Raw genomic sequence first — 24,919 nt, forward strand, 5'->3', positions numbered from 1 at the left:
ATGTTATTTAGAGTTTGGTGGTAAAGTGGATGCTCGGGACATGTAAGACACTGGGTTCAATCCCCAGCAACAACGAAAGGGGGATAAGGAGGAAAAAGGAAAAAAGAAAAGAGAGGAAGGAAGAAAATAGAAGTGAGATGGCTCAACAGCCAAGAAATTTGCAATGAAAACCTTGTGACCTGAGTTTAATTCCCAGACCATTTTCCCAGAACTCATATAAAGGTAGAAGGAATGAATCAGCATGTGCTGTAGCCCACACACCCTCCCTAACCCCACTTTACATAATAATAATACATTAAAAAATTAGAATAAAGACTAGAACAGGATATTGCATTTATAAATATTTACCTTTTGAAATAAACCACAGCAATACTCTTTTAAGTGAATCCAAATGGTCCAACAGAATCTGAATACCGCATCATCCATCTAAAAAAAACAAATCTGGGGGCTGGAAAGAAGCCTCCACACTTAAGAACATTTGCTACTCCTTCAGAGAACTAGGATTCAGCATTTACATGGTGGCTCACAACCATCTGCTACTCCAGTTCCAGGATTTGACCTCTATGGGCACAAGACGTGCAAATGGTGCACAAACATACATGAAGACAGACACTCATAAAAAAGAAAAACATGAACATTTTATTATTCCTGTCTTTCCTTAAGTTTTTATTTTTTGTTACTTCTTCAGAATTATATCCTAATCTTTATGCTTCAAAACTGTTTATTGATCAACCAATAAAACTACAAAGAATAACTTATAAATATATAATATATACATATGCCAATTTATGTATAAAATATATTTATATATTATATATGACAATGTATATTTAAATTCTTAAGTATAAACTGTGTGTGTTAAATATTATTTTATTATTTCATCTGGATTAAATTTTCTTTTCCCTTATTAATATGCAGCTGGTAAAAAAACATAATTACATTATAACTTAGTACTACTAAGCAAAAAAAGGTAAATTTCTATTTGAAGTTCATTATCTTTCATAGTTAGGTACAAGTGCCAAGAAATCCTGTTTACCTAGGTAACCAGACAGTAATGATAGAAATCTGTCCTACTGATATCTGTCATTGTACTCAAAGTTACACCAAAACTACACATGGTTGATCATCAACAACTATTTTTTATTATCTACAAGCTGACAACTCAAAATTTTGTTGAAAGCATGAATTATAAACCATTTATAATGATATACACCTTTAATCTCAGGACTTGAAAGACAGAAGCAGAGGCACAGGCAGGCAGATCTCTGAGTTTTAGGTCATCCATCCATATTTGTTCCTGTATCAAAGACAGGAAGGAAGGAGGTTAGGAAAGGAGGCGGGGAGAGAAGGGGGTTTTACCAGTCACTGTTTGTGACTGTGCCTTTGCTTACTAGCCCAAAGGCTTTCATATACTAGGCAAACAGTGACACAAGGTAAGAGATAGCTATGGCTTCTTCTCTTAAAGCAGAAGAGTGAGTGCAGAAGAAGAGTGAGTAGCGGGAGAAAGGAACACTGTGGATCCAACTGCATTCTCAGACAGATTGACTTTTGGAAAGAAGACACAGGAAATCAAGGATCTCGAAAATTTTCTCCAGTTTGAAAACCATTAGTCTATTTTGGATAAGTTTCTCAATCTCTCTCTTTTAAGATTTGTTATTATGTAGTGTGTGTGTGTGTGTGTGTGTGTGTGTGTGTGTGTGTGTGTGTGTCTGTCTGTGTGTGTGTGTGTGTCTCTGTGTGTGTGTGTCTGTGTGTGTGTCTGTGTGTGTGTGTGTGTGTGTGTGTGTGTGTGTGTGTGTGTGTGTGTGTGTGTGTGTGTATGAATGTCACACGGGGGTAGGGGATGGCGGCATCCAATCCCTGAAGCTGGCAGTGACCTGCCTGACTGGGTGCTATGAACCAAAGCCGAGTCCTCTGAAGAGCAGCAGGTGCTCAGCCATCTCTGCTTTCCCTCCCTCTTAGGACCAAATACCTTCTCCCACCAAAATAGCAGCATTAAAAAAGCTAAAAATACTGACTTGTTTAAACATGGTTAATTATTTTAATATCCTAGCAGAGAGAATGAAAACAAATGCTCCAACAAAAATCATATTAAATATTAAAAATATATCTGGCATCCCCAAACAAAAAAACACTATGATTCTCCTTGAGAACAAAATCAATTCCCTCCAAAGTTATAACCCACAGTTTGTACTTCCAACCTTGATTCTTTTTTTTTTTTTTTTTTTTTTTGGTTCTTTTTTTTCGGAACTGGGGACCGAACCCACCCAGGGCCTTGCGCTTCCTAGGCAAGCGCTCTACCACTGAGCTAAATCCCCAACCCCCCAACCTTGATTCTTATTATACCTAATATTAATACGCCAACCCTCATAAATCATGCCCCACCCCTTGCCTCCAAATGAGATGGTTTCTGGACTCCAGCACAGGAGATCACGGCCAACAGAGGAACAGAGACCAAGAGATATCATAGGTCATATGGACAACAAGACCCAAAGTGCACTGCTGGGCCTCCATTAACATTTATGAATTTCCAACCTAGAAGCCTAGATCTAGAGAGATGAAGGCTGGGTGGTTCCTCAGCTGAGCTGGCAAGTGCAAGGACCAAACACTAAGAACTGAGCATAGTATGGATGGCCTTAGTTATTGGCTCTGGTTAGTGAAGTTGGTGGGGAGGGCTCCACAATGTGCTGTAATGGAGGCCATGTCTCTCCTTGGATGAAGACAAAGCACTAGGCCATGTTCTTGGGTTCGGCAAACAATAGCTAACTGAAGGCCCCCTGGGCTCTGGAGCACCACTCCTTGAGTCATCATTGTTGAAAGTGAGGTGGAATCTACATATGGTAACGAATGCCTGCTTATAAATATTCCCCACTTTGTACCTCAGGATTTTCTTCACCTTTTCCTTTCTCTCACCAAGTCAAATTCTGTCAGTCCTCCAAAAACTGACCTCCAAAGGTGAAGATCAACTCCCTTGTACTCTATAGAGCCCTCCTCCACCTTTATATTTCCAGGCAGTTCTTCTATAGCCCTCATAATTGTCTCCACTGTGTACACAGCATGAGCTCTTCAATACGCCTCATGAATCTACCCACTTTGTTTTTATCTACAGCTCTTTACTGTAGGCACGGAAGCAGGGTCTACGTCCTCCATGTCTCCTGTCACACAAAATTGGTCTTAGTACACTTACTGTGCAGGACACGCACGAGCTTACAGTCCTAGTGCACTGCTGTCTCCTCCTAAAAGCCCACCTCTTTTACACATTGTAAGGCTCATGTCCAAGTCTCTGTGGGCCTTCAGAGTCCTTGGAGTTTCACTTTTGCTGAGCATTCTTTAGATTGCCAAGACAATTTCCTAAATGCTATTCTACATGAAGGTTGTATGCGGCCTGAGCCAGCCAGCTCTGCAGAGACAAAGCCAAATACTGTGGCCCTTAGAAGCAAGCGGCAGCCTGGAAGAAATCAGTGAAGGAGGGCTTTTCTTTCATGCTAATGGGGTGTGGGTGTGGGTGTACATGTATGCACATAAACACTTGTATGCATGTACTTATTTGGGCATGTATGAGAGAGTGCGTGTGAACGTATTGTATGTGTACTTGTTTGTATGTGCATATGTATGTGGTGGGGGTATATGTATATATGGGGGATTGCACCCTTGCTTACATGTGGAAGCCAGAGGAGGATGCTAGGTGTTCTGCTTTATCATTGTCCCCCTTAGTCTTTTTTCCTTTTTTTTTTTTTCTTTTTTTTTTTTTTCCAGAGCTGGGGACCGAACCCAGGGCCTTGCGCTCAAGCGCTCTACCACTGAACTAAATCCCCAACCCCACCCTTAGTCTTTTGAGACAGGGTCTCTCACTTGTGGGGCAAATGGAGCCGTGTCACAAAAACTGGGAAGGTTGAGAGGATTCTGAAACCCTGGTAAATTCTTATATCTGAGAATGGTAGGTGTTTCATCTACTCCCAACCCGGTGCCTGTCCTGGAGCACGTGACCACAACATGAGGATCCTGACCACTAGTCATGTAACACAGAGCACAGGGTTCTCGGTGCTAATGAGATCTCTAGATGGGCCTGCCCGAGGGTTTAGACAATAAGCTTCCCTTCCTGGACATTCCTTCTTACAAACGGGATTTAATATCAACGCTCTCATCAAGAAACCTTCATCATACAGAACTGCATGACCTAAGTTTCCCACAGAAGGCCCCTCTGCCCTCTGGACACAGACACTCCTGAGCTAAGAGGAGTTACCCTCCAACACCCCCCTCCTCCCCCACAGGCCCCTCCTCCTTTTCCACTCCTTGAGCTTCCCAGCAGCACCATATTTACAGCCTTGTGACTCCCATTTCATCTGCCCCAGCAGTGTTCACACACTCCAGCGGCAAAGCAGAATGAGGGCCCACATGCACTGAGCCCAGAACCAAGATGGTAAACAGTAAACACCAGTAATTGTTCTTTTCCTGCCACCCACAATGCTGAGGTAATACGCAGGTTAACATAGTCACACTTGGCTTTTTACATGGGTATCAACCAAATATTTGAACTCAGTTCCTCATGATTATATAGTAAGCATTCTTACTTGAGTCACTTCCCCAGCCCTCCTTCCCCTCACTCCAGCTAAACTTAACAAAAACAAAATATAATTCAGGATTTTATTTCCCTTACACAGTTATTTCCCCAAATACGGAGAACATTTATTGTAATTAGAAGTCTACTAATTAGACTCACCATCACAACGAGGCAATGGGGCCTCCTGCCTACAATACTGTAAGAATATTAAGAGCACCATAACTCCTTAACTCCTTATCCTGAGCCTGAGCGACTGACTGGAGAGCTGGCTCTGCAGTTAGCAGCTAAGGGCCTTTGCTCTGGTAGCGGACATGAATTACACTCCATCCCTATATGGTAGCAGCTTATGACTATCCAAAACTTCAGTTCCAAGAGATCTAGCACTTTCTTTTGGCCTCCGAGGGCATTAGGCATCAACTCTACTTTCACACATGAAAGTAAAACACTCACACATGTAAAATAAAAATAACTATTTTTTAGATATAGTGAGCCTAGTAAAATATCTCAATACAGTACAAATAAAAGTCTTCAACTATGAAAGAAGATCAAATGGTTAAATTAGATGAATAAATGCCAAAAAGATACATATATAAGAAGTTAGAGAAAAACAAAACATGTTTATTGTACAAGTAAAATGCCAAGTTAATCTCTAAAAGAGTGCCTTCCTCACTCCCACCCCCCAAAGAAGTGATAAATACTGTCAATTCACAGAATGGCTGATTATCAAGTCTGAAGGACATGAAACAGATATGGAAATGGTAAAAACATTAGGTCCATAGACAATCAATGAGCAGATGTATAGATGAGGTAGTCAGGAACGTTACGGCTACAGAGAAAAATTTTCAGTGAAAAAAAAAAAAACAGATTAAAGGAATGATGCACAGGATGACAAACAAGAAAAGAAATGTGGGTCTGTGAACTGCCCTGCAGACAAAAGGTGTCTTTGGACAAGTGGCCTCAAATCTATAATTAAAAAAGTTTAAGAAATGAAAGCTGTCTAGAAATAATAAAAGGATTTGATTTGAATACAAAAGACTTAAGAGATACCTGAAAAACAATAATAACCACAAACCACTACACGGCAACATTATGATGATATATGATATTATGATATATATGTGCATGTTCCAATATTCCCAATCCAAATTTATTCAAGCTCTGCAGGTGTATGTATAGGCTACATTTGTATATAAAACTCAAGAGGAATTATTTTTACTACAGATCGTTTAATAAGGGATACATACTCCTAGAGTAAATGAAATGTCTTTGCGGGTCATTAAGATGGCCCAATGGATGAAGATGTCTGTCACCAAGCTGGCCACCTCAGTTCAGTTCCTGAGACCCACAGGGAAGAGGGGAAGAACTGCTCCCTCAAGTTGTCCTCTGATTTTCACCAAGTACACCCTGTATCACACTTCTGGCATAAACACATTAAAATATAGTGAAAGTTATATTAAGAGAGTTTTGATTTTAGCTGGGTACAGAAGCCCAGCCTCTAATCACAATGTGCAGGAGGACAGCTGCAGCTTGTTTGGCTTGGTGTGTGTGGTGAGCTCCAGGATACGTAAGACTACATAAGAGACCCTGTATCCAAAGAGTGGGATGTAGGAAAGAGAGAGAGACAGGGACCAACAGAGAAAGACAGACAGAGACCGAGGTGGAGGGCTTTGAAGTGAAGAAATAGGATTTCCCACTCTTACTGATGATTCCAAATTGAACTGGAGTTGGGAGAAAAAAGCCTAGTCTCTACATGAAGGTAAACTTGTGACCAGCAGCTCCCAAATTGACTCCTGCCAAAGTCATCACAGCTGGGGGAGGAGGGCAAGATTCAAAGAAACCACAGAAGGTGAGAAAGCTGTTTGTTGGTGGTCTGAGCTTTGAAACTATAGGTGATAATTTAAAGGAACGTTTTAAGAAATGAGCACACTTACAGATTGTGTGGCAATGAGAGACCCCTAAATAAAACATTCCAAAGCCATAGTTTAGTGCTTTACGTTTCTGTCTGCCTATGAAACAGGTCTCTCAGAGATCTGCCTGCCTCTGCCTCCCAAATGCTAGAATTAAAGGCATGTACCTGGTCTTTGTGACTTATACTCACACTGATAAAGCGCATGCTGCAATGTGTGCCTGACCTTAGGAGGTTGATGGCCATGTGTGGAATCAAAGAGAGCAATTACTAGAGATGATTCTGTGAAACCCATCATTGAAGAAAATGTTTGCTAATGGTATAAAAGAAGAAACAAAGGAATATAATGAAAGATTATTTTAAACATATGGCAAGATTGGAACAACTTAAATTATAGAAGATAGAGTGGGAGGAAAAGGAGCTTTTGCTTTTATAATTTGTTTTGTTTTGTTTTTCAAGATAGAATTTCTCTGTATAGCTCCAGCTATCCTGGAACTTGCTCTGTAGACCAGATTAGCCTCAAACTCAGATATCTGCCTACATCTGCCTCCCTGGTACTAGGATTAAAAGCATGTGCCACCACAGTGAGATTGCTTTTGTAACTTTTGATGATCATGAATCTGATGAAATTGTTGTTCATAAATACCACACTATTGAGGTCTATAATTGAACTAAGTACACATGAGCTAAGTAATTTGGTTCAAACATTACAAGGAGATTCATTTAAACAGTCGAGGATGTCTAACAGCTGAAGTAGAAAAAGAGTTAAACTATTGTAGAACAAAGGCAGCAAGAAGCATATATGGATCTCATTAATCCTAAACTTAATTGTATTTTGCCTTCAACTCATTCTCCTATTGGGCTCACTATGTAAAGGAAGATAACATTACAGGGTGGATTTCCTTAGCTCATAAAAAAGCAAAAAATTAAAGACACATACAGAGAAGATATCTGAATTAGTTATAAAAGGTAGAAATGGTACCTCTTACAAATGCTGAGATTATGTCATCATGGGTGATTAATGAGGATTGGTAAAAAGCTTGTAGTAACTTGTAGTAAAATTAATAACAGATATCCAAATACAGTTTATAATAAAAGAACTAATTGGATTCTTCCACATATAGTAATTTTATACTGATGCAAACAAGATGGGGATGGCAGGTTAAAAGTCAGACAAAATAAGCAAGGTGGTCAAAAGTCCATATGCATTGGTTCAGAAATCAAAATTGTATGCAATCATGATGGTTATATTAATTATCCTGATTCTCATAACATAATTACTGATTCTTTATATGCAGAAAGAGTCATTTTGCATATAGACTGCTGAATTTGTACCTGATAGTTCAGAATTAACTTTGGTATTTATACAATTACAACAGGCCATCAGAAGTGGAAATTATACATTATATATTACTCATTTTCAGTATCATACAGGTTTGGCAGGTCCATTAGCTCAAGGAAATGAGAAAAATTGACCAATCACTAATAAGAAATGTGTTACAAGCCTCAAATTTCATAAGAAACATCATGCTAATGGGAAAGGTTTAAAGAAAACATTTTCTATCACTTGGCAACAAGCCAAAGAAAGAATAAAAAAAGTCTATGTGTTCAAATCAATCAAACTGTACAACCAAACCCCATTACCTGCTGGTAGTAATCCTAGGGGTACCAAAAGAAATGCATCTGGCAGATGGACGTTTTCCATTTTGCAGAATTTGGAAAACAAAAGTTTATACACCATACCATTGACACATACTCAGGGTTTCAATGGGCAACTGCTTTAAGTTCTGAAAAGGCTGATTACGTAATTACATATTTACTGGAATAATGGTAATTGTGGGGATACCTGCACAAATTAAAACTGACAATGTTCCCATATATGTATCTAATAAGATGAAGCAATTCTTTGCATATTATTCTATAATGCATGTCATTGGTATACCACGCAATCCCACAGGACAAGCAGTTATAGAAAGATCCAATTGTACCTGAAAAGAGATGTTTAAACAGAAAAGGGGAGTAAAAAAACCCCAGGGAAAGAGTAAATTATGCTTTGTTAACTCTAAATTTTCTTAATGTTGGTGAAAAAGGAACAACAGTAGCTGAGAGACACTGGGTTATTGAAAAAACTGAGGACCTAGGTCAATCAATATACTATAAGGAGGTATTGACATTAGAATGGAAACCTGCAATGGTTTTAAGATGGGGACATGGGAACAAAAATATATGGTTACCAACAAAACTTACAAAGATTAGATCAGACCATCGAAAACCTCTTATCAGCTGAGACATGAATGTCTTTACAAACCAGATAGCCCAGGGGATTCACTGATTGTCTCAATTACTGATTTCTCCAAAATACGCATGCAAATCAACTTCAAAAGGGCTAGCCCAAAGGATCGCTCACACGGAGACTGGATAAACACAGGAACTGGACAATACATAGACTAAACAGACAATAGAGATGGACAAATACAGAGACTAGGCAATAAATGCTACAGCTAGCTTATTTCAGACTAACCATTTCCCTCACTTGGGGCCCATAGAGGACTTTTCACCCCAGTTCAGCCAGGAAAAGAAGACCATTGTCCCAATCCCTGAAGATGGGGTGAATAGTTTCGGTTACTTCATGTGTTATTGTTGTTATCATCTAGGGTGGAAGGTTGTTTTGCTTAATTATTGTATACCGATAGAAATTTAAAGTCCTTTTGTTTTCATTATTGTATATTAATGGAAATTTGAAGTTTTAATTATTCTGTATTGATAGAAATTTAGGGTTTTTTGTTTTTTGTTTTTTTCCAGAGCTGGGGACCAAACCCAGGGCCTTGCGCATGCTAGGCAAGCGCTCTACCACTGAGCTAAATCCCTAACCCCTAGGGTTTTTTGTTTAATTATTTTCTTACTGATAGAAATTTAAGGGGTTTTGTGTAATTGTTGTAAATTGATAGAAATTTAAAGTCATTTTGTTTGAACTATTGTACATTAATAGAAATTTTAATAGAACTTTGAGGTTTTTAATTATTGTATATTGATAGAAATTTAAGGTTGTTTTGTTAGACTTTTTTTGACTATATTGTACATAAGCCATTTATTGAAAACATCTATTGTGTATAGATTGTTAATGTTAGAGAAAAGGACAACTCTTAAACAGAAAAGGGGTTATGCAGTGGAAACATCTGGTTTCTTTGGAAAGTAAGTTGTGTTGGATGGTATTTTACTAGGGCAAACACATGAAGGAGTGTTTTCCTGAAGCAGACACAGGTGAAAGGATATTTTGCTGAAGCGAGTATGTGAAAGGATGCACAAGGCCGTGAAGGATTCTTGGCGAACTACACTCATGTATTGGTTCGCCTTGCATTGTGTTGTTCAGCTCCATTTGTCATGACTCCACAGAAAGAAAGGAACCAAAACATTTCAGTGAGGTTCTTGAGACTTCTTGTTTCCACAGACTTGGGCCTAGTGGCAAAGTGGTCAGCTGATATAGACTTATGTGCTAAGACAAGACTGGTGGATGATGGGTGATGTCTGGAGGGAGTATAAATAAGGCTCAACAAACAGTGAAGGAGGGCTTGCTTGCACAGCTAGCGTGGCAATGCTTCTTAGTTTTGCCATCTTTTCTGGTTTCCTCAGAGAGAGGCATAGGCCAAGAACTTCTCTTGGTCTCCCTGCTGGTTCTAATCCCTCCTGCTGAGTCCTGCAGATTAGGCTAAGTCATGCTACCATTGCTGATTCGTGCTTGCTATTCCAACACTACTGAACTTGATTGCTGGTATATTCACTGAAGTATGTGCAAGTTGATCGAGTTGCCTCTGCTGACTTCTGTGAACTGAACTGCTGATTTCCTGACAGCTCAGATGAGATCTGCTCCGAAGAACAATTTCTAAACAGGTTCACTTCCCCTGTATCCTAATAACCTTTCTTTTCTACTATCTCTGGTGGGTGGTGGGCTAAAAGTGAGATTAAAGCATTTAAGAAAAATTATTGGAATTTCTTAGCATTCTCTGGAGAGGGCTGTAGTTCTTAGAAGACTGTTCGGCATTCTGGCACAATTCTATGACATCTCTCTAAAATACAGGGAGCATGTCAAAAGGAAATCTCGGACTGGTTCGGCCATCACACTTGATCCCAAAGGAGGGCCAGTCTCTGGGGCAGTTCATCTTGCTCAACGGAAGCCATGCTTGTTCCCATGGAACGGGCCTGGCCCTGAGTCAGCTCTACATTGAGATCGAGGTCTACCTCATCTGCCATTTCCTGGAGGGCACATCCACTTGGTTCTGGGGAGTGGTTAGCGTCGTCATGCTGCTCATGGTGTCTTCCATTTGCTGTGTCTGGACGTCCAGGGTCTCAAACTGGTGTTGGAATTTGTCCATCAAAGCAGAGATCTTTTCCAGATTCACAGTTTTCAACATCGCGTCCACTGACTTAACCACATCAGCCATGGATTTGGTCACTTTAACCATTTTCACTGCAGTCTGGACTCTGGCAGCCACTGCACCCACTCGTGCACTCATTCTCAAGAAGTTCACCACTTGATTCTTCTGGCGGATGGAATTTTCAGCATGTATCCTGGCAACTTTCATGTTGCCCTTCTGAATGGCCTTTTTAATTTTGGCCTTTTTGGCCTTTTCGGCCTTTTCGGCCTTTTCCTCCTTGTCACATTTTTTGGCACTCCTGTTCAGTGCCTTGGTGGTGAATTTCAGATTGAACAGATGTTTCTCCATGTTGGACAAGGTCGTGCGGCTTCTGTGGGGTTGGCCCAGGGAGGTAAAATTCCTTTTCGTTACTTCACGTATACTGCCAGCTCCAGGAGATCTAATATCTTCTTGTGGTCTCTGAAAACACCAATACACATGTGGCACATATAATTTGAGGGCACACACACACACACACACACACACACACACACACATCTCATACACACCACAATTAAAAACAAAGAAATGCTGTAGAAATTAAATGACCATTAAACATGTAACAGAATATTCTAATAGTCTATCACAGAAAAAAAATCAAAGAAATTCAAATTAAAACAATGAAGCATCATTTATATCATCAACAAATATTTTTGATGTGTATCATTTTCAGTTTGGTAAAGAGAGATAAAAACAAGTGAGCATTCTCACCTAACCTAGCAGAAGGGCACATCAATAGTAAAAGACTTTCAGAGACCAAGCACAGCATACAAAGAACTCTAAAAATATCCATCTTTTCTATCTATTCACTTTCTTCCTAGAAATGTAACCCACTCCCCAAATACATGAGAAAGAGCATTAAAATACAAAGGCATAAGGATGTGATTCCAAGTGTTTCCAAACAAGTACTCAACCACTGGTCTGTGTCGCTAGCCACGACAGTATCTCCACAGCAGTATGTGTGCTAAAGGATGGACACGCAGTTTCTAAAGCATGCATAAGGAGATTAAATAAAGCAGGCAAACATTTAGCATTTAGCATTGTGGATGCCTATTTATTTCAGTAAATGTGTAAGCAATGATTATCTCTGTATGTTGATGTTGCAAGTGGATTAGGTTTTTGTTTTCAGTCTTAATCTTCTAATTTTTCTAGGAAGAATGAACTACTTATGTAAAATTCAACCAACTAGAGGCTGGAGAGATCTATCAGAAGTTAAGAGCTCTTGAAAAGGACCTGGGTTCCTTTCGCAGCAGCCACTTGACAGCTCCCAACCATCTGTAACTCCAAGTCCAAGGGATCCAATGCCTTCCTTTGGCCTCCCCCAGCCACCAGACATACACATGGTGCACATGCAAGTAAAACATTCACATACACAAAATAAATCTTTTTAATTCAACCAACTAGTTATAGAGGCTATGCCACATCTTTGAGGCATAAGTCACTCACCATCAAGAAAGCAGTGAATGAAGGAAAAGGATGTATAACATATAACCAGCTAGGGGTTGGGGACTTAGCTCAGTGGTAGAGCACTTGCCTAGCAAGCCGAGAAGGGCTCCATTCTGCCTGGAGCAGAAGCATGAACTTAAGAGGTAAAGATGTCAGCAAACAAAGATCAAATGCAAAAGTAATGGGAGGGAAAAGTCAACCATATTGATTCTACACAGGACCAAGTTCCAAGACAGCCAGGGCTACACAAAGAAACCCTGTCTCGGAAAAAATAAACAAACCAAAAATAGACAGTGACACTGACGTTGAGCTCTGGTCTCTACAAGAACAAGCACAAACACACATCAAAAAAAGGCAGTAATGTACTGCCATAAAGATAGATTGTATAGATAAGGGGAAGGAACACTCCTAAGAATCCAGAAATAAAGTCTTAAAACAAACAAACAAACAACAATCAACAAAAACCAAAACTGAAACAAAAAAACAGAAGCATAAAGTGTGACTCCAGGGAGTTTTACCAGTCTGACTAGACAAGCCTCTTGATGTTGTGTACTCAAGCCCACGCCTGAATGAACTGAGGGTACAAACTAAAAATATCTGAGAAGAAGAGCATCCCAGGTAATGGGCAAAAGCTCAGAGATGGAAGGAAAGTAGAGAACAGGTAGAGGGTAGGGTTAGAACACACGAGGACCAGTAGTAAATCTTAATTCCATTCCTAAGTATAAAGATCCCGTAAGGCTTCCATTATAATGCTCTGGTTGCTACTGGGAAAAGAGTCAGTAAAGGGACAAGAAGAAGACAGGAGCCAAGCCTAGAGAAAAGGCTCCACAGAACCAGTCAGAGTGGAACATTCAGGAACCCTCATATCATGGTTCTCCAGCTCCTGAGCTGAGTGATCTCATGTTCATTTCCTTGTACCTCAGTTTCTCCACCTTCAAGTGAGGATGCTCACTTGAAGAGATGCTCACAGTACATATGCTGAAAGGCTATCTGGACGGTTCAGTCAGTGCACAGTGTTTATGACAGAACCTATCAGAATAAATACTCCACAAGTCCTAGCACTTTGAAGCCATGAGACTATACTAGGCTTACATTCTCAGCACACAGTAGGCACAAGCAGGAGGATACTGTCCACTCAAAGCTAGTCTTGTCTATGTAGTCCATGCCAGTCAGGATTGTCAGGATTGTATAAAAAAGACTTTCTCTAAAACAAACAAACAAAACAGAATAAAAAGCCAAGGATGGGAAGATAGCTAATGAAGTGCTTGCCTTACAAACACGAAGGCATGAATTTGATCTCTGAAATCTACATTAAACAAAACAAAAAACCAAGTATGTGTTTATAATCCTAACACTGGGATACAGACAGGTAAATCCTGGGGGCTCGCTAGGAAGCTAGACTAGCCTACTAGATGAACTCTAGGTCAGTTAGAGATCATGTCTCCAAAATAATAGTGAATGGAGTCTGGGAAATGACACCCAAAATTGCCTCCTGGAATGGACATGGGCACACTCAGACAGCCACAGAACCACCAAAGAGGAAGATGTTTAAGACTGGGCCCTAGGACATCCCCACCCTTCCAAATGTCCCCACAAGGAACAAGACTTGCTAGAGCCTGTTCATCCTAAGGGGCTTTGTTGTGGTTATTGTTGTTTTGATTGTTTTTGAATGGTGGTGAGTGGGAGTTCTAGAAATGTTACTAGAATATGGGTTTGGACTCCTAAGGTTTGCAGAAATATGAATGTGTTGAGTCCCATCTATTGTGTATAAAAGGGACACCCTACCAAGTTAGGAAACCTGAACTGTCACCTGCTTTTATTCTGTGTCAATTTGTGGTAGTTTGATCATAGTGTAACAATAAGATATTTAGGTTACTGTTTGTTCTTTAAAATTTGCTTCCATATATACAACTTTACTTGACATAGTCATGTGTTCCAGTATCTAAAAATATTCATTCATAGATAACATCTTGAAATTTTAAAAGAAATCACCGTAATGCTTTATTTTTAAAATCTTCTAAACTATGTGTAAATGTGCTATGAATGCAGGTACCAGTGGAGACAAAGAGGGCCTTGGATCCCCTGAAGCTGGAGTTGCGTCAGTTGTGGGTGCTAGGGACCTAACTCTAGTCCCCTGCACAAGCAGTCTGTGCTGTTAACCAGTGAGCCATCTCCCCAGCCCTCGTTGTGCTTTCTTTTTTTCTTTTTCTTTTTTTCCAGATTTTATTCCCCTCCTGGTCCACCCTTCTCATTGTGCTTTCTTAAGGAAAAAGAATAATAACCATCTTCCTCTCTTTCTTTTTTTTTTTCTTTTTTCTTTTTTCTTTTTTTTTTTTTTCGGAGCTGGGGACCGAACCCAGGGCCTTGCGCATGCTAGGCAAGCGCTCTACCACTGAGCCAAATCCCCAACCCCACCATCTTCCTCTCAAAGGAATAATAATAATATGTCCTAAGTTATATCCTCAACCCTATCATCAACACCAGTCCCATCCTGGCAGACATAACCCCTTGCCATACAACTTTCCAACAAGCTTCTGATGCCTGTACTCTCTTCTAGGTACAAAAACCCCCTATACCAAGTGAGCTCCAGGACAGCCAGGGCTATATAAGAGAAACACTGCCCCCAAAACCAAACCAAATAAACAAACAAAAACTGCACAAAACCCCTCCTGTACCCAACAACAGGTCACAGTCAACTCAACAGCTCCAAGTTCCCATGGCCTTAAAAGAATCTTAATCCAGAGGCTGGCAAGATGACTCAGTGGGTCGGCACTTGCTGACAGGTCAGAAGATCTGCGCTCTATCCCCGTGTCCCCCATGCTGGAAGGAGAGAACAATTCTTAAAGTTGTCAGTCTTCTGACCACCATGGGTGCACGACGGCACACATGCATGCCTGCCTCACACTCGTGACACACATATTCAATTTAATAAAAAATCAAACAACAGAAAGTATCTAAGACAATATATACAATATTCTAAAAGGGACAACAACAGGAGAAATAGTTCAGCAGCTGAGCAGTTAAGAGCACGGGGTGGGGGGGGCGCACTAGAGAGATGGCTCAGCGGTTAAGAGCACTGACTGTTCTTCCAGAGGTCCTGAGTTCAATTCCCAGCAACCACATGGTGGCTCACAACCATCTGTAATGGGATCAGATGCCCTCTTCTGGTGTGTCTGAGGGCAGCTACAGTGTACTCACATTCATAAAATAAATAAATCTTAAAAAAAAAAAAAAAAGAGTACTGTGGTGGTTTGAATATGCTCAACCCAGGGAGTAGCACTATTTGGAGGTGTGTCCTTGTTGTACTAGGCGGGCTTTAAGACCCTCATCCTAGCTGCCTGAAAGCCAGTATTCTCCTAGCGGCCTTCAGATGAAAATACAGAACTCTTAGCTCCTCCTGGATGCTGCCATGATTCCACCTTGATAATAATAGACCAAACCTCTGAACCTGTAAACAAGTCCCAATTAAATCTTGTCCTTACAAGAGTTGTCTTGGTCATGTGTCTAACTAAGACAAGCAGAGGAACCTGAGTTCAGTTCCCAGCACTCTCACTGGGTGACTTACATCTCCCTGTAATTTGAGCTTCAGGAGCGTCTGATGCCTCTGACCTTCATAGGCACCTGCATTCACATGCACATACCCACATATAGACACACATGTATACATAAACAACAATAATGATTTTTTGAGACCGGATTTCTCTGTGCAACAGCCCTATTTGCCCTAGAACCTGTTTGTCAATCAGGCTGACCTCGAACGGTCAGAGATTTGCCTGCCTCTGTCTCCTGAGTGTTGGCATTAAAGGCATGCACCACCATACCCAGCAAAATAAATCTATTTTTAATGGGGGGAGGGGACCAGGAGAAAGGAGGTGGGGAAAGCAGATATAACCCAAATATACACTAAGAAAATTGCCTTGAAGGGCTCTTCCACCAATGCACAGGATCACAATGTCTTCAGCCAGCTACTGTGAAGACTCACACTGCACTCAATTAATAACCATTTCCCACAGTAGAGGTCCAACTTAATAAGGAAATAAAGACTTGTAACTTACTTTTAAAATTGAACTTCCACAGATCTGTCCTTGTTAATTTTCACTATACCACAAACACATGTGCATACACACACACACACACACACACACACACACACACACACACACACATGATCCATAATGATAAGCCACAGAAAATAATGCTTCACAAAAACCGGGTCTTGATATGGCTTCAACCAAGACTGGGTTTCATATTTATGCTCTCCGGGGACCAGTAATAGTAACAAACACATGGGAACTAAGTAGGTAACTTTACTGTAAACATGATATTGCTTTCTGAACAAACTGAACATGGAATAAAAATACTATTTTAGCAACTCATCTTGTATCACATACTGATTATTAAATTACTTAAAAACAAATGAACCAGAACATGGTCCAGGGACCAACGAGATAACGCAACTGGTAAAAGAATTTATTGACAAGCCTGATAAGCTAAGTTCAACCCCCAGGACTCACATGGTAAAGAGAGAACCAACCCCCACACACTATCCTCTGATCTCCATCCTCACACCATGACACATGAATTATCTCTCTCTTGGGGTGGGAGGAAGAGAACTTAAAAAAGGGAAAAGGTTCCATCTCCCATGACACTTCTTTTACAGAGCTGGGAATCACACCCAGGACCCTGGAAAAGGTAGGTAAACACTCTGCCACTGTGCACACCCCCAGACCTTTCCGTAACTTGTGTGTCTCTTTCTGTACAAACCCTGTGTATCTAAACATTATTCCAACACAAAGCAGTAGCCTGTCAAAATAGAGATGGGGAAAAACAGCAAAACCATCACAAAGAATACCTCCTTTTCCATACTAATACAAAGCACCACCCCTCTGTAAGTTGGTTTTCCTTCACCTCTAGGTCTCTATGAACAGAAGCTAGTGTTTACTCAAGCAAAGAGTTAGATGCCCATTCCCCACCATACAAGAACAGAATTTTTTTAGTTTTAGTTTTTTTTTTTAAAGGTAGCTTCATAACTCAAACCAGCCTTAAAAATATTCTCTCTCCCTGTGTCTGAGTGTGTATGTACAGGGTGTGCATGTATGCGCATGCACACAAAAGCCAGAAGACAACCTCGGATGTCATTCTTCAAGCACCATGTATCATTTTTCAGAGACAGGATTTGTTGATACTCTCCTGAAAGGATAACCGCTAACTGCAGTTCCCAGCAACAGCAAATGTAACCTAACATGTATATAACAGGAAAAGTAACTAATTTGGTCTTGTTTGTAACCAGAAAATACAAGCCTACATGTTTAGCCTCTTTATCAGGAGCCCAGAAAAGTGACTTCACCAAAAGTAGCATTTAAGTAAGGACCATATTTATGTCCCACATAATTTTTCCATGTGTGGTACTAGGTATTGACCTAAGACACTACACACGCTGAGCAAATACTCTACCATCTTGCTTTTATGTTTTCCATAGCTGTGTGTGCATTCTTGTGTGTATATGTGTCCACATGCACACATGTGTGAGTATGCATGCAGACCTGAGGCTGAGGTTAGCAGTGTATTGCTCTCCATCTTATACACTGCAATAGGGTTCCTCACATGAACCCAGAGCTCTACAATACTTCTAGTCTAGAGCAAAATTCTCATCTCCATTTTCTTTCTTAGCACAAGAATTAGTTGGGGCCTTCACATCCACCTGGCATTTACATGGCTTCTGGGGACACCAATTCCAATTCTCACCAAAGCTTCCTCCCATTTTTATTTTTTTTAATTTTGAAATATCAACTACATTTCCCAAGCTAGCCTGGAACTTGCTCTCCTCCTGCTTTAGCCTCCTGAGACGACAGGCCTGAAACCCTAGGTCAGGTCCCACTTCATTTATTAACTTTGCCCATTCATTTCTCATCAAGCTCCCAACACTATGCAAGTTCACAGGCGAAGCAATAAGACGATAATAAAGTGGAGCAATGGCTCAGCAGTTAAGAGCATTGGCTGCTCTTTCAAAGGCCCAGGTTCAATTCCCAGGACCCACATGGCAGCTCACACCTGCCTGTAACTCTACGTCCAGGGGTCACAGACATACATGCAGGCAAAACACCAATGCACATAAAATAAAAATAAAAGAAATCTTTAAAAAAATAATAAACAGATGCCTAGATATCCAGTGCTTTCCCCAGAGCATACAGTTAAAGCAGGGTAGACCTGAAGAACTGTATGAGCAACAGTAACAGAGCGTCTCTCTCAAGACTGTGCTGACAATGACTCCTTCATGCAGGATTCCTTTACCCTATTCCAGTTGGCCTCCCTCCCATTTGACCTTCCCAAATAGGAGAATAAGGGGGTAGAGGTGAATTCACAAGTCTTTAGATTCAAACTTGTCTTAGCTAAATTAACATCCAAGATCTCAACTTAACAAAAAAGACAGACAAATGCCACCAAAATGGACTTTTCCTACTCAGAGCAGTTTGCAGAGAACTAATAGGGATACAGCCACAGCACAGTCACGTCATGATGGCTCTTTATGAGGAGAGGCCCATAGAGAGAGCTTCAGCTCTTGGGCTGTTAAATGAGGTTAAGCGCATCACATTTGCTCTGGAGCACAAGGTTCTACTTTAAACAAGTGATTCCCACAATTGTAGAAAGGCCTTAGTTGGGCTAATCTGCTACTTTCAGCCAATTTTACAAAAACTAGATTCTTTATGAGCCTTTAAAAGACTTGGGCAAAATTCTTTATGATTTTTTTTAAAAGATCATCTCCAGAGTTTACATGTGCTCCCCAGTTGCTTGTGCTGATGGAGAGGGGATGTTTTAGTCCAAAAGACTCCTTCCAAACTGAAAGCCCTAATCATCGACACATCTGATGTAGACTTTCTGTATGAAACAAAAACAAAGTCACATGTGTATTACATAATCACAGGTCTAAAAAGTGAAACTCACAAAGGCAAAATCAGAATGTTCACTCAGCTTGTTTAGCCTGAGAGTGACAGAGAAGGGATAAGCACAGTGGTACAATTGGTGATGGCCGTCTGTGCATAGGAGAGGGACAGGAGAACAGTGAAAACGAAAAACACTAAAAGAAAACTAGCTAATTACAAGGAGATAATCTGTCAATCTGGAAACCTTAACACTGTGCAGGGAGGCTATGAAATCACCTGAGAGCAAGTGGTTTTTCATCAAAAGAACAGTCTAGTCCTATTTTTCAGAAAATTTAAATCACTCCTCCAATAAATAATAAAACTCACAAATGCTCACCAAATATAAAAATGTTAACTGTGCAAGCAAGCATCACACTGGGCATGATAGACCAATACTTAAATACTTATGCAGACACAACTCATCTTGGGGTCTGGGCCTCTTGCCATACCCAGATGCCTAGACACCTGCATAAAACACCATCAACAACAGCCAGGACAATAGTCTCAGCTAGAGCCCACAAGCCTACCACAGCAGGCCCCAACATAGCTGAAGCACAAGAAAAGGACCTTAAGATAGACTGTGAATATGAGAAAGGTCTTTAAGGAAGAAATTAATAAATCCCTTTAAAAATCTATGAAAACACAATTAGTGAGAGGAAATGAATAAACCAGTTCACTACCTGAAAGTGAATAAAGAATCAATAAAGAAAACCCAAACTGAGGGAAATCTGGAAATGAGAAATGAACAGGAACCTCAGAGGCAAGCTTCATCCACAAAATAGTAGAGATGAAAGAGAGTTTCAGGTACTGAAGACACAATAGAAGAAATGGATATATCTATCAGTCAAAAAATATTAAATCTAAAAAATTTCTGGCACAAAACATTCAGGAAAAAAAAATCCAGGAAATCTGAGACACTATGAAAAGACCAAATCTAATAACAATAATAAGACATGGAGGAAGAAGAAATTTAGGTCAAAGGAAATATTTTCAACTAAATCATAGGGAAAAAGTCCCAACATAAAGGAAACCTCTATCAAAGTACAAGAAGCATACAGAACACCCGATTGACTGGACTAGAAAAGAAAGGCCCCCTTGGACATAATAATCAAACACTAAACAACAACAACAACAACAACAACAACAACAACAACAAAGATGTTAAAAGTTTCAAGGGAAAAGACCAAGTAACCTATAAACACCTATTAGAATAACACCTGACTTCCCAATGGCGACTCCAAAAGTTGGAAAGGACTAGATAGACATTTTACAGACTCTGAGACCACAGATGCCAGCCCAGGCCAGACTAATATACTCAGCAAAACTGTCAGTCAGAACAGATGAAAAACCATAAAACCAAGTTAAAGCACTACCTATCTGCAAATACAGCCCTACAGAAGGCCTTACAGGAAACCATAAACATGAGGAACCACCACACTGATTTCCAGTGGTTGTATAATTTTGCACTCCTACCAACAAAAACTGAATATCCAGTTCCCCTTACTGCACATCCTCCTCAGCACTAGCTATCGCTCGCTTTATTTATTTTAGCCATTCTGATGAGTATAAGATAAAATCGCAAAGTAGTTTTGCATTTCCCTGATGACTAAGGATGGTGAACATTTCTGTATGTGTTCTTAGCCATTTGAATTTCTTCTTTTGAGAATTCTGTTTAGATCTGTACCCATTTTAAAATTGGGTTATTTGTTTTCCTAAGGTCCTGTTTTTTCAGTTTTTCATGTATTTTGTATATTACCCCTTTTCTCTTTTATTCTTTTTATTTTATTATTTTTTATCCTTTATGTTTTTATTTCATATTTCCCTTTATATATCCATCCAATTTTGTTTATATGATGTTTTCATTATTGGATAATCATTTTTTAAAAATATTTACGTATATGTATATGAGTAATCTGTCTTCAGACACACCAGAAGAGGAAATCAGATCCCACTGCAGATGTTTGTGAGCCACCATGTGGGACTTGAACTCAAGACCTCTGGAACAGCAGCCCTTAACCCCTGCACCATCTCTCCAGCCCCTTTTATTATTATTTAGAATGTATTTTATTATAATATTTTATGGGGTTTTTTTTTAGATTTTTATTTATTCTTCTCTCATACAATACATCCTGAGTGGAGCTTCCCTTCCCTCCAGTCCTCCCAGCTCACTTCCCACTTCCCCTCTCCCCCAGATTCCCTCTCCACACAACACCCCCAAGAAAAGAGCAGGCCTCCCTTGTTTGTCAAAAAGGGCACAACAAGATATAATAAGACCACGCATAGACCTCACAACAAGGCTAGGCAAGGAAACCCACTAGGAGGAAAAGGGTCTCAAGAGAACACGTAAAGGGTCAGAGACACTTCCATTCCCACTGTCAGGAGTCCCCCCTAAACCATCAAAGCAACAAACATAAATATACGTAGGCCCCACGACTGTCGCTATAGTCTCTGTGAGCCCCATGAGCTCTGCTTAGTTAATTATGTATTAATGTGCTCTCCAAGTATGCTAGACCTCTCTGGGTTCCACAATTCCTCCTTCCCCTCTTCTATGGGGTTCTTGGGGAGAGACCCAATGGAGACCTCCAACCTGGGCTTCCTCGTGGCCTAATGTCTGGCTGTAGGTGTCAGCATCTACTCCTATTAGCTGCCTCTTTAAGTACAGTAGAACAGCATTAGGAATTTTTCTTTTTTTGCCAGTGTGCTTGGTTCTACCCTAGGTCTCTGGGTTACCAGCCTCCAGTTCCTGGTCGTCTAGGCAGTGTCGAGCATGGGCTTCAACTTAGACCAGTCATGAGTTGACCACTCCCAGAAATTCTACACTACCATTGCCCCAGCATATCTTGCAGGTGGACAGATTCTACATCAAAGGTTGTGTGACTAGAAGCCTTGCCTGGTTATGGAAGATGGATGGTTTAGTCTCTGTATCCTCCATTACTGGGAGTCCCACTAGGGTCATCCTCATAGGTTCCAGGGATTTCTGCCTTTTCTGTGCCACCTCTTACTATCTAATATACTCTTTGACATACCAAGTCTTCAGAACACTAAACAAGTTCAGAAGAAAACCCCTATAGTCTACAGAGGGATTAGCCCAGGCTACTCCAGAAGTCTAATGAGATAGCTCCAGCAACTGCTGCCCTTCCTGTGTCCAGTATCTGTGGAGAATCAAAGAGCCTAGTTATAAATGTAGGATTCAAGGACCCATTATGTCCCCTAGTAGTACATACAAACACAATTCCTTGGTTTAAAAAAAAAAATCAAGGGCTAGGAAGGACTGTCCACATCTCTAAGTCCTTCCAACAATACAGTACAATAATATTCCAAAGATTTCTTATTGTTCCACCAGTTACAAAAAAGAGAAATAAATTGGAAAAAAATCTCAGTTCATTTTTGTCTTATTTTAAAATAAAACACTTTTAATTAGAAGCAAAAGAATGTATACAGACAGAGCATCTCGAAACATAGAAGGAAGGCAAAGAAAGGCTCTTAAATTACAGCACTGAATTCTACCTCTCAGGGTAGTTGTCAAAAACCCTGTCACTGGAGTATTGCAAAATGTGGGCAGAACATGCAGGACAAACCACCAGTGGCATTGCTCCACACGCATTCCATTTCAGTGTTTGCCAGCTAACATTCCGCTCCTTTCTTGTTCCCAGCAACCCTGCGGTCAATGAGACTAGCTCCTTCCCAGTTATCTAGCTACTTCCTGCAGGGTACTTACTTTCAATGGGGCGTAAACTGAAAACACCCAAACACCTTGGTTACATTTCCTTTTTATCCTCCTGATTACAAAGTATGTATGACATCACATTCCTGTACACCTATGTCACATGACTCTTCTAAAAACACTGGTCTGGCCATCATTGCTTTTCTTAAAAACCTTTAGAAGCTTGATGATGTCTGTGGGATAAAATTCCAGTCCTTGAGCCAGAATTCAAGCTGACCACAGTCCCTGCAGCTGGACCTCCCACTGTTCACTGTGGAAGCAGCAGTGGACACACAGTCAGCAAACTGGGCATACAGACCGGCTCTGCCATGACTGCTGTGCCATCATGAGCAGGCTACCTATCACTCTGCCCTTCTCTCCTTAAAGCAAGAGCAACAGTGAAGAATGAGAGGGCATCCAGCAGCTCAGAGCACCTCACCATTTGACTCTATCCCTACTCCCCATCCAAATGGCCCACTCTGCTCTCTTGAAAACCCCACCATCAACTCTGCACCATGCATTTGCACAACCACACTTCCAGGCCCAACTCAAACAGCCTTTCTTCTGGGAAGTGTTCCTGCCTCAACCTCTGTTTACTTGATGATCTGTAATTCTTACATTATAAATCAGTCAACTAGATATTTACTTGTGTCAATCCTTTTTTCTAAAAGTACACAGTAAGGAGCAAGACATACCAATAGAAAATACACTGATGATAAAGGTTTTCTTGAAACTGCCAGAAAAGGGTTCTTTTTTGGCCCAATTAAGGAAAACAAAAAACCTCCAACATGTATCTTTCTCCAAATATTTATATGAATCAATCTCTTCCCCATATTTTGCACAGTCTTTCCAAAGTTATGTTTACTTAGTAACTAATAGGAATGCTTAATCTGTTAGTCTCCTATAGACTCTCATCCAGACCAGTGGAGTCCAGACAACTTTTGCTTAATTTAATAGACTATACATTTAATAGACTCTGAGCCTTGGCATGAGATGCAGAGACCATGGACAATTCAGTCCTTTTGATTAAGTTTTTAGAACTTACACTATTTCTGATCCTTTACACATCTCTTACATCTGAGAAGAAAAAAATCCACCAAAGGAGCAGGACACGCTATTTTCACACCTGTAATCCCAGGATTTGGGTGGTGATAGCAGAAAAAGCTCAAGAGTTTAGGGCCAGCCTGAGCTACATGAGACCTTGTCCCCCCCTGCAGACCCCCCCCCAAAAAATTAAGGCATCCTCCTTCTGAAAAGACCCTTTGTAGAAAACAAAACAAAGCAATTATATAGTCTGTTTTCCTTGTGGCCCTTAACATTTCGGACATGAACTAATGATTTCTTTACCACTCCCCAGACCCTGAAATGAAAAAGCAGAAACATCTGGGGGAAAATGAGATAGAGAGCTGGTCTGAGACAGCATTATGGCAAATTCTTTCATTCGGCTAGAAGCTATTTTACCCATATTTAAACGATTATAAACTATGTTCAAACAAAATTTTCCACAACACTGCAATATTCCTTTAAAAACTAGAAAATGTTCAGTCCGATTTTCAGACCTTGAAAGCAACACAAATGTTGAAGTGTGCTCCTTCAATGCTAGGTCACTTCGTTAACACAGGAAAGCGTATAAGCATAAGGAGGCAGCGAACAACAAACCCGGTTTAACGGAACCAAGTGATAGAAGACAAAGTTAATTTCCTTTGTTTGAGTTAGAAGCTAGTCTGTGCGTGTGCCGTATCTGAGCATACACGCGTGTTCCTCACACAGCCGCACTCAAGCAGCAAGGGCTCAGGTAAATGCAGTTTAACTCTGTCTCTGAGGCTACTTGCATCCAGCAGTTCTACACAATTCCACACGGGTCTGCGCTTCATACCCCACACTGCGTAGCCCGGGCCAGACCGGAAGGCAGGGCTGGCCACGATCGCCCAGGAGGGCAGTCCCCACCAACTCTGGAAACCGCGGCCCGCA

General features: G+C 40.6%; 1 protein-coding gene and 1 pseudogene across 11 annotated transcripts in view; both read right to left on the reverse strand.

Moving 5' to 3' along the window:
• The window catches only part of Dennd2b (DENN domain containing 2B), a 150,729-nt gene that overhangs the window by 125,180 nt on the left and 630 nt on the right, over positions 1–24,919 (reverse strand). The gene's annotated exons all lie outside the window — the stretch shown is intronic.
• Positions 1,665–24,913, reverse strand: LOC134483768 (charged multivesicular body protein 1b-like; annotated as a pseudogene).

This window comes from Rattus norvegicus, chromosome 1, assembly GCF_036323735.1.
Source record: "Rattus norvegicus strain BN/NHsdMcwi chromosome 1, GRCr8, whole genome shotgun sequence".
NCBI classification, from domain to species: domain Eukaryota; kingdom Metazoa; phylum Chordata; class Mammalia; order Rodentia; family Muridae; genus Rattus; species Rattus norvegicus.